Source organism: Arachis stenosperma, chromosome 7, assembly GCF_014773155.1.
Source record: "Arachis stenosperma cultivar V10309 chromosome 7, arast.V10309.gnm1.PFL2, whole genome shotgun sequence".
NCBI classification, from domain to species: Eukaryota; Viridiplantae; Streptophyta; class Magnoliopsida; order Fabales; family Fabaceae; genus Arachis; species Arachis stenosperma.
The window spans coordinates 32,646,318-32,655,760 of NC_080383.1; the positions used below are offsets into that span (position 1 = coordinate 32,646,318).

Consider the following 9,443-nt stretch of genomic DNA (forward strand, 5'->3'; position numbering starts at 1 on the left):
TGGCGGCTTGTTCTTCCTCTTGAAGGTCTTATGGAGTGCTTGAGCTCCTCAATGTCTCTTCCTTGTCTTTGTTGCTCCTCTCTCATGCTTCTTTGATCTTCTTATGGAGGAGGATGGAATGTTCTTGGTGCTCCACCCTTAGTTGTCCCATGTTGGAACTCAATTCTCCTAGGGAGGTGTTCAGTTGCTCCCAATAGTCTTGTGGAGGAAAGTGCATCCCTTGAGGCATCTCAGGGATCTCATGATGAGAGGGGTCTCTTGTTTGCTCCATCCTTTTCTTAGTGATGGGCTTATCCTCATCAATGGGGGTGTCTCCTTCTATGTCAACTCCAACTGAATAACAGAGGTGACAAATGAGGTGAGGAAAGGCTAACCTTGCCAAGGTGGAGGACTTGTCCGCCACCTTATAGAGTTCTTGGGCTATAACCTCATGAACTTCCACTTCTTCTCCAATCATGATGCTATGGATCATGATGGCCCGGTCTAGAGTAACTTCGGACCGGTTGCTAGTGGGAATGATTGAGCGTTGGATAAACTCCAACCATCCTCTAGCCACGGGCTTGAGGTCATGCCTTCTTAGTTGAATCGGCTTCCCTCTTGAATCTCTCTTCCATTGGGCGCCCTCTTCACAAATGTCAGTGAGGACTTGGTCCAACCTTTGATCAAAGTTGACCCTTCTAGTGTAAGGATGTTCATCTCCTTGCATCATAGGCAGGTTGAATGCCAACCTTACATTTTCCGGACTAAAATCCAAGTATTTTCCCCGAACCATAGTAAGCCAATTCTTTGGATCCGGGTTCACACTTTGATCATGGTTCTTGGTGATCCATGCATTGGCATAGAACTCTTGAACCATTAAGATTCCGACTTGTTGAATGGGGTTGGTAAGAACTTCCCAACCTCTTCTTCGGATCTCATGTCGGATCTCCGGATATTCACTCTTTTTGAGTGAAAAAGGGACCTCGGGGATCACCTTCTTCAAGGCCACAACTTCATAGAAGTGGTCTTGATGCACCCTTGAGATGAATCTCTCCATCTCCCATGACTCGGAGGTAGAAGCTTTTGCCTTCCCTTTCCTCTTTCTAGAGGTTTCTCCGGCCTTGGATGCCATAAATGGTTATGGAAAAACAAAAAGCAATGCTTTTACCACACCAAACTTAAAAGGTTTGCTCGTCCTCGAGCAAAAGAAGAAAGAAAAGAGTAGAAGAAGAAGAAATGAGGAAGAAGGGAATGGCTTTTGTGTTCGGCCAAAGAGGGGGAGAAGTGGTGTTTAGGTTGTGAGAAAATGAAGGAGTGAAGAAGGGTTTATATAGGAGAGGAGGGGCTTATGGTTCGGTCATGTATGGGTGGGTTTGGGAGGGAAAGTGGTTTGAATTTGAATGGTAATGTAGGTGGGGTTTTATGAAGGATGGATGTGAGTGGTGAAGAGAAAGATGGGATTGGATAGGTGAAGGGTTTTTGGGGAAGAGGTATTGAAGTGATTGATGAATGGGTGAACAAGAAAGAGGGTGGTGGGGTAGGTGGGGATCCTGTGGGGTCCACAGATCCTGAGGTGTCAAGGAAAAGTCATCCCTGCACCAAATGGCATGCAAAATCACGTTTTGAGCCAATTCTGGCGTTAAACGCCGGGCTGGTGCCCATTTCTGGCGTTTAACGCCAGGTTCTTGCCCTTTCCTGGCGTTTAACGCCAGTCTGGTGCCCCTTTCTGGCGTTAAACGCCCAGAATGGTGCCAGACTGGGCGTTAAACGCCCATCTGCTAGCCTTACTGGCGTTTAAACGCCAGTAGGTTCTTCCTCCAGGGTGTGCTATTTTTCTTCCTGTTTTTCATTCTGTTTTTGCTTTTTCAATTGATTTTGTGACTTCTCATGATCATCAACCTACAAAATAAAATAAAATAACAAAGGAAAATATATAAAATATAACATTGGGTTGCCTCCCAACAAGCGCTTCTTTAATGTCAGTAGCTTGACAGAGGGCTCTCATGGAGCCTCACATTTTCTCAGAGCAATGTTGGAACCTCCCAACACCAAACTTAGAGTTTGAATATGGGGGTTCAACACCAAACTTAGAGTTTGGTTGTGGCCTCCCAACACCAAACTTAGAGTTTGACTGTGGGGGCTCTGTTTGACTCTGATTTGAGAGAAGCTCTTCATGCTTCCTCTCCATGGTGACAGAGGGATATCCTTGAGCCTTAAACACAAAGGATTCTTCATTCACTTGAATGATCAGTTCACCTCTATCAACATCAATCACAGCCTTTGCTGTGGCTAGAAAGGGTCTGCCAAGGATGATAGATTCATCCATGCACTTCCCAGTCTCTAGGACTATGAAATCAGCAGGGATGTAATGGTCTTCAATTTTTACCAAAACATCCTCTACAAGTCCATAAGCTTGTTTTCTTGAATTGTCTGCCATCTCTAGTGAGATTCTTGCAGCTTGTACCTCAAAGATCCCTAGCTTCTCCATTACAGAGAGAGGCATGAGGTTTACACTTGACCCTAAGTCACACAGAGCCTTCTTGAAGGTCATGGTGCCTATGGTACAAGGTATTGAAAACATCCCAGGGTCCTGCCTCTTTTGAGGTAATTTCTGCCTAGACAAGTCATCCAATTCTTTGGTGAGCAAAGGGGGTTCATCCTCCCAAGTCTCATTTTCAAATAACTTGTCATTTAGCTTCATGATTGCTCCAAGGTATTTAGCAACTTGCTCTTCAGTGACATACTCATCCTCTTCAGAGGAGGAATACTCATCAGAGCTCATGAAAGGCAGAAGTAAGTCCAATGGAATTTCTATGGTCTCATTTTGAGCCTCAGATTCCCATGGTTCCTCATTGGGGAACTCAGTGGAGGTCAGTGCACGCTCATTGAGGTCTTCCTCAGTGGCGTTCACTGCCTCTCCTTCCTCTCCAAATTCGGCCATGTTGATGGCCTTGCACTCTCCTTTTGGATTTTCTTCTGTATTGCTTGGAAGAGTACTAGGAGGGAGTTCAGTAATTCTCTTGCTCAGCTGTCCCACTTGTGCCTCCAAATTCCTAATGGAGGACCTTGTTTCAGTCATGAAACTTTGAGTGGTTTTGATTAGATCAGAGACCATGGTTGCTAAGTCAGAGTGGCTCTGCTTAGAATTCTCTGTCTCTTGCTGAGAAGATGATGGAAAAGGCTTGCCATTGCTAAACCTGTTTCTTCCACCATTATTGTTGTTGAAACCTTGTTGAGGTCTCTGTTGATCCTTCCATGAGAAATTTGGGTGATTTCTCCATGAAGAATTATAGGTGTTTCCATAAGGTTCTCCTAGGTAATTCACCTCTTCCATTGAAGGGTTCTCAGGATCATAAGCTTCTTCTTCAGATGAAGCATCCTTAGTACTGCTTGGTGCATTTTGCATTCCAGACAGACTTTGAGAAATCAAATTGACTTGTTGAGTCAATATTTTATTCTGAGCCAATATGGCATTCAGAGTATCAATCTCAAGAACTCCTTTCTTCTGATTAGTCCCATTGTTCACAGGATTCCTTTCAGAAGTGTACATGAATTGGTTATTTGCAACCATTTTAATTAGCTCTTGAGCTTCTGTAGGCGTCTTCTTCAGATGAAGAGATCCTCCAGCAGAGCTATCCAAAGACATCTTGGATAGTTCAGAGAGACCATCATAGAAAATACCTATGATGCTCCATTCAGAAAGCATGTCAGAAGGATATTTTCTGATCAATTGTTTGTATCTTTCCCAAGCTTCATAGAGGGATTCTCCATCCTTCTGTCTGAAGGTTTGGACTTCCACTCTAAGCTTACTCAATTTTTGAGGTGGAAAGAACTTTGCCAAGAAGGCATTGACTAGCTTTTCCCATGAGTCCAGGCTTTCTTTAGGTTGTGAGTCCAACCATGTCCTAGCTCTGTCTCTTACAGAAAAAGGGAATAGCATAAGTCTGTAGACCTCAGGGTCAACCCCATTAGTCTTGACAGTGTCACAGATTTGCAAGAATTCAGCTAAGAACTGATGAGGATCTTCCAATGGAAGTCCATGGAACTTGCAATTCTGTTGCATTAGAGAAACTAATTGAGGCTTAAGCTCAAAGTTGTTTGCTCCAATGGCAGGGATAGAGATGCTTCTCCCATAGAAGTCGGGAGTAGGTGCAGTAAAGTCACACAGCACCTTCCTTGCATTGTTTGCATTGTTGTTGTTTTCGGCTGCCATGGGTTCTTCTTCTTTGAAGATTTCTGTTAGGTCCTCTACAGAGAATTGTGCCTTAGCTTCTCTTAGCTTTCGCTTCAAGGTCCTTTCAGGTTCAGGGTCAGCTTCAACAAGAATGCTTTTGTCTTTGTTCCTGCTCATATGAAAGAGAAGAGAACAAGAAAGTGTGGAATCCTTTATGTCACAGTATAGAGATTCCTTGAGGTGTCTGAGGAAAAGAAAAATAGAAGACAGAGGTAGAAAATTCGAACTTATCAAGAAAGATGGAGTTCGAATTGTGCATTGAGGAATAGTGTTAGTCCATAAATAGAAGGATGTGAGAGGAGGGAAGGTAATTTTTCGAAAATTAAGTAAAAGAATTTGAAAATATTTTGAAAAACATTAATCAATTTTCGAAAATAAGAGTGGGAAAGAAATCAAGTGATTTTTGAAAAAGATTTTGAAATTAGAAGTCAAAAAGATTTGATTGAAAACTATTTTGAAAAAGATGTGGTTAAGAAGATATGATTGGTTTAAAAAAATGTGATTGAGAAAATATGATTTGAAAACAATTTTTAAAAAATATTTGATTTTAAAAATTAATGACTTGCCTAACAAGAAAAGATATGATTCAAACATTAAACCTTTCTCAACAGAAAATGCAACATACTTGAAATGTTCAATCAAATCATTAATTGTTAGCAAGTATCTTTGAAAAAGGAAAGAAATTGATTTTGAAAACATTTGATTGAAAAGATATGATTTGAAAAAGATTTGATTTTGAAAAACTTTGAAAACTTGAAAAAAAATTGATTTGAAAACAAGATCCTCCCCCTTGTGCCATCCTGGCGTTAAACGCCCAGAATGGTGCACATTCTGGCGTTTAACGCCCAATGCACTACCTTTTTGGGCGTTAAACGCCCAACCAGGCACCCTGGCTGGCGTTTAAACGCCAGTCTGTCCTTCTTCACTGGGCGTTTTGAACGCCCAGCTTTTTCTGTGTAATTCCTCTGCTGCATGTTCTGAATCTTCAGTTCCCTGTACTATTGACTTGAAAATAGAACCAAGATCAAATAAACAATGCATGCAAGACACCAAACTTAAAATGAGACACTGGACTCAACAAGAAACATAAAATATTTTTGGTTTTCATGATTTTGTAATTTTTTTTTTGTATTTTTTTTTTCGAAAATTAAGTGGAAAAAGAAAATAAAGGTATCAAAATTCTTAATGAGAATTCCAGGAATCATGCAATGTTAGTCTAAAGCTTCAGTCTAAAGGAATTAGACATGAATAGCCAAGCTTCAGCAGGACACTGCATTCAAGAGCTAAATTGATGAGAATCAATCAGCTTTGGTGATGATAAGAACATCACCTTGAAACACTAGAATTCATTCTTAAGAACTCTGAAAAATACCTAATCTAAGCAACAAGATGAACCGTCAGTTGTCCATACACGAAACAATCCCCGGCAACGGCGCCAAAAACTTGGTGCACGAAATTGTGATCATCAATGGCGCCATCAACATGGTACGCTCATTGCAATCTCAACTCTTCATCACAACTCCGCACAACTAACCAGCAAGTGCACTGGGTCGTCCAAGTAATAAACCTTACGCGAGTAAGGGTCGATCCCACGAAGATTGTTGGTATGAAGCAAGCTATGGTCACCTTGTAAATCTTAGTCAGGCAGACTCAAATGGTTATGAATGATGAATAAAACATAAAGATAAAGATAGAGATACTTATGTAATTCATTGGTGGGAATTTCAGATAAGCGCATGAAGATGCTGTGTCCCTTCCGTCTCTCTGCTTTCCTACTGTCTTCATCCAATCCTTCTTACTCCTTTCCATGGCAAGCTTATGCAAGGGTTTCACCGTTGTCAGTGGCTACCTCCCATCCTCTCAGTGGAAATGTTCAACGCACCCTGTCACGGCACGGCTATCCATCTGTCGGTTCTCGATCAGGCCGGAATAGAATCCAGTGATTCTTTTGCGTCTGTCACTAACGCCCCGCCCTCAGGAGTTTGAAGCACGTCACAGTCATTCAATCATTGAATCCTACTCAGAATACCACAGACAAGGTTAGACCTTCCGGATTCTCTTGAATGCCGCCATCAGTTCTAGCCTATACCACGAAGATTCCGGTTAAGAAATCCAAGAGATAAACATTAGAGCCTTGTTTGCTTGTAGAACAGAAGTGGTTGTCAGGCACTCGTTCATAGGTGAGAATGATGATGAGTGTCACATAATCATCACATTCATCATGTTCTTGGGTGCAAATGAATATCTTAGAACAAGAACAAGCGGAATTGAATAGAAGAACAATAGTAATTGCATTAATACTCGAGGTACAGCAGAGCTTCACACCTTAATCTATGGTGTGTAGAAACTCCACCATTGAAAATACATAAGAACAAGGTCTAGGTATGGCCGTGAGGCCAGCCCCCAGATGATCTAAGAACTAGATGTCCAGAGATGAAAATACAATAGTAAAAGGTCCTACTTATAGAAAACTAGTAGCCTAAGGTTTACAAAGATGAGTAAATGACATAAAAATCCACTTTCGGGCCCACTTGGTGTGTGTTTGGGCTGAGCAATGAAGCATTTTCGTGTAGAGACTCTTCTTGGAGTTAAACGCCAGCTTTTGTGCCAGTTTGGGCGTTTAACTCCCATTTTGGTGCCAGTTCCGACGTTTAACGCTGGAATTTCTGAAGCTGACTTTGAACGCCGGTTTGAGCCATCAAATCTTGGGCAAAGTATGGACTATCATATATTGCTGGAAAGCCCAGGATGTCTACTTTCCAACGCCGTTGAAAGCGCGCCAATTAGGCTTCTTTAGCTCCAGAAAATCTACTTCGAGTGCAGGGAGGTCAGAATCCAACAGCATCTGCAGTCCTTTTCAGTCTCTGAATTAGATTTTTGCTCAGGTCCCTCAATTTCAGCCAGAAAATACCTGAAATCACAGAAAAACACACAAACTCATAGTAAAGTCCAGAAAAGTGAATTTTAACTAAAAACTAATAAAAATATACTAAAAACTAAACCAAATATACTAAAAACATACTAAAAATAATGCCAAAAAGCGTACAAATTATCCGCTCATCAGCGTTCATAGGTGAGAATGATGATGAGTGTCACGGATCATCACATTCATCAAAATGAAGTGCAACGTATATCTTGGATTAAGAATTAAATTGATTTGGATAGAAAATAATAGTAATTGCATTGAAACTTGAGGTACAGCAGAGCTCCACACCCTTAATCTATGGTGTGTAGAAACTCCACCGTTGAAAATACATAAGTGAGAGAGGTTCAGGCATGGCCGAATGGCCAGCCCCCATGTGGTCACAAGACCGAATGATCAAAGACGTCTCATACACTAGTTAAATGTTCTATTTATAATAAACTAGCTCCTAGGGTTTACATGAGTAAGTAATTGATGCATAAATCCACTTCCGGGGCCCACTTGGTGTATGTTTGGGCTGAGCTTGATCTATCCACGAGCTGAGGCTTCTCTTGGAGTTGAACTCTGAGTTATGACGTGTTTTGGGCGTTCAACTCCGGATCATGACGTTTTTCTGGCGTTTAACTCCAGACAGCAGCATGTACTTGGCGTTCAACGCCAAGTTACGTCATCAATTTTCGAATAAAGTATGAACTATTATATATTGCTGGAAAGATCTGGATGTCTACTTTCCAACGCCGTGGAGAGCGCGCAATTTGGAGTTCTGTAGCTCCAGAAAATCCATTTTGAGTGCAGGGAGGTCAGATTCCAACAGCATCAGCAGTCCTCTTGTCAGCCTTTTTCAGAGTTTTGCTCAAATCCCTTAATTTCAGCCAGAATTTACCTGAAATCACAGAAAGACATACAAACTCATAGTAAAGTCCAGAAATGTGAATTTAACATAAAAACTAATGAAAACATCCCTAAAAGTAGCTTGAACTTACTAAAAACTACCTAAAAACAATGCCAAAAAGCGTATAAATTATCCGCTCATCACAACACCAAACTTAAATTGTTGCTTCTCCCCAAGCAACTGAAAATCAAATAGGATAAAAAGAAGAGAATATACTATAAATTCCAGAATATCAATGAATATTAATTATAATTAGATGAGCGGGACTTGTAGTTTTTTGCTTCTGAACAGTTTTGGCATCTCACTTTTTCCTTTGAAGTTTAGAATGATTGGCTTCTCTAGGAACTTAGAATTTCGGATAGTGTTATTGATTCTCCTAGTTAAGTATGTTGATTCTTGAACACAGCTACTTATGAGTCTTGGTCGTGGCTCTAAGCACTTTGTTTTCTAGTATTACCACCAGATACATAAATGCCACAGACACATAACTGGGTGAACCTTTTCAGATTGTGACTCAGCTTTGCTAGAGTCCCCAGTTAGTGGTGTCCAGAGCTCTTAAGCACACTCTTTTTTGCTTTGGATCACGACTTTAACCACTCAGTCTCAAGCTTTTCACTTGGACCTTCATGACACAAGCACATGGTTAGGGACAGCTTGATTTAGCCGCTTAGGCCTGGATTTAATTTCCTTGGGCCCTCCTATCCATTGATGCTCAAAGTCTTGGATCCTTTTTACCCTTGCCTTTTGGTTTTAAGGGCTACTGGCTTTTTCTGCTTGCTTTTTCTTTTTCTTTTTTTTTCGCCACTTTTTTTTTCGCAAGCTTCTTCTTTTTCACTGCTTTTCCTTGCTTCAAAAATCAATTTCATGATTTTTCAGATCATCCATAACATTTCTCTTTGTTCATCATTCTTTCAAGATCCAACAATTTTAACATTCATAAACAACAAGATAAAAAATATGCACTGTTCAAGCATTCATTCAGAAAACAAAAGTATTGTCACCACATCAATATAATTAAATTAAATTCAAGGATAAATTCGAAATTCATGTACTTCTTGTTCTTTTGAATTAAAACATTTTTCTTTTAAGAGAGGTTAAGGATTAATGGAATTTATTCATAGCTTTAAGACATGGTTTAATACATACTAATGATCATGAAATAAAGACACAAAACATAGATAAACACAACATAAAAAAACCGAAAACAGAAAGAAGTAAAGAACAAGGAATGAATCCACCTTTAGTGGCGTCTTCTTCTTGAAGGACCAACAATGTCCTTAAGTTCTTCTATGTCCCTTCCTTGCCTTTGTTGCTCCTCCCTCATTGCTCTTTGATATTCTTTTATTTCTTGGAGAATGATGGAGTGCTCATGATGTTCCACCCTTAGTTGTTGGGAGGAAAGTGCATCCCTTGAG

The 9,443-nt window shown here is 40.5% G+C and overlaps 1 non-coding gene across 1 annotated transcript; it reads left to right on the forward strand.

Annotated features, from left to right (window-relative positions):
- Positions 1-3,679: 3,679 nt before the first annotated feature.
- LOC130942364 (small nucleolar RNA R71) lies at positions 3,680-3,787 on the forward strand. Its single transcript, XR_009070937.1, has one exon. It is a non-coding gene; the product is annotated as a small nucleolar RNA R71 (small nucleolar RNA).
- The last annotated feature ends 5,656 nt before the right edge of the window (positions 3,788-9,443 follow it).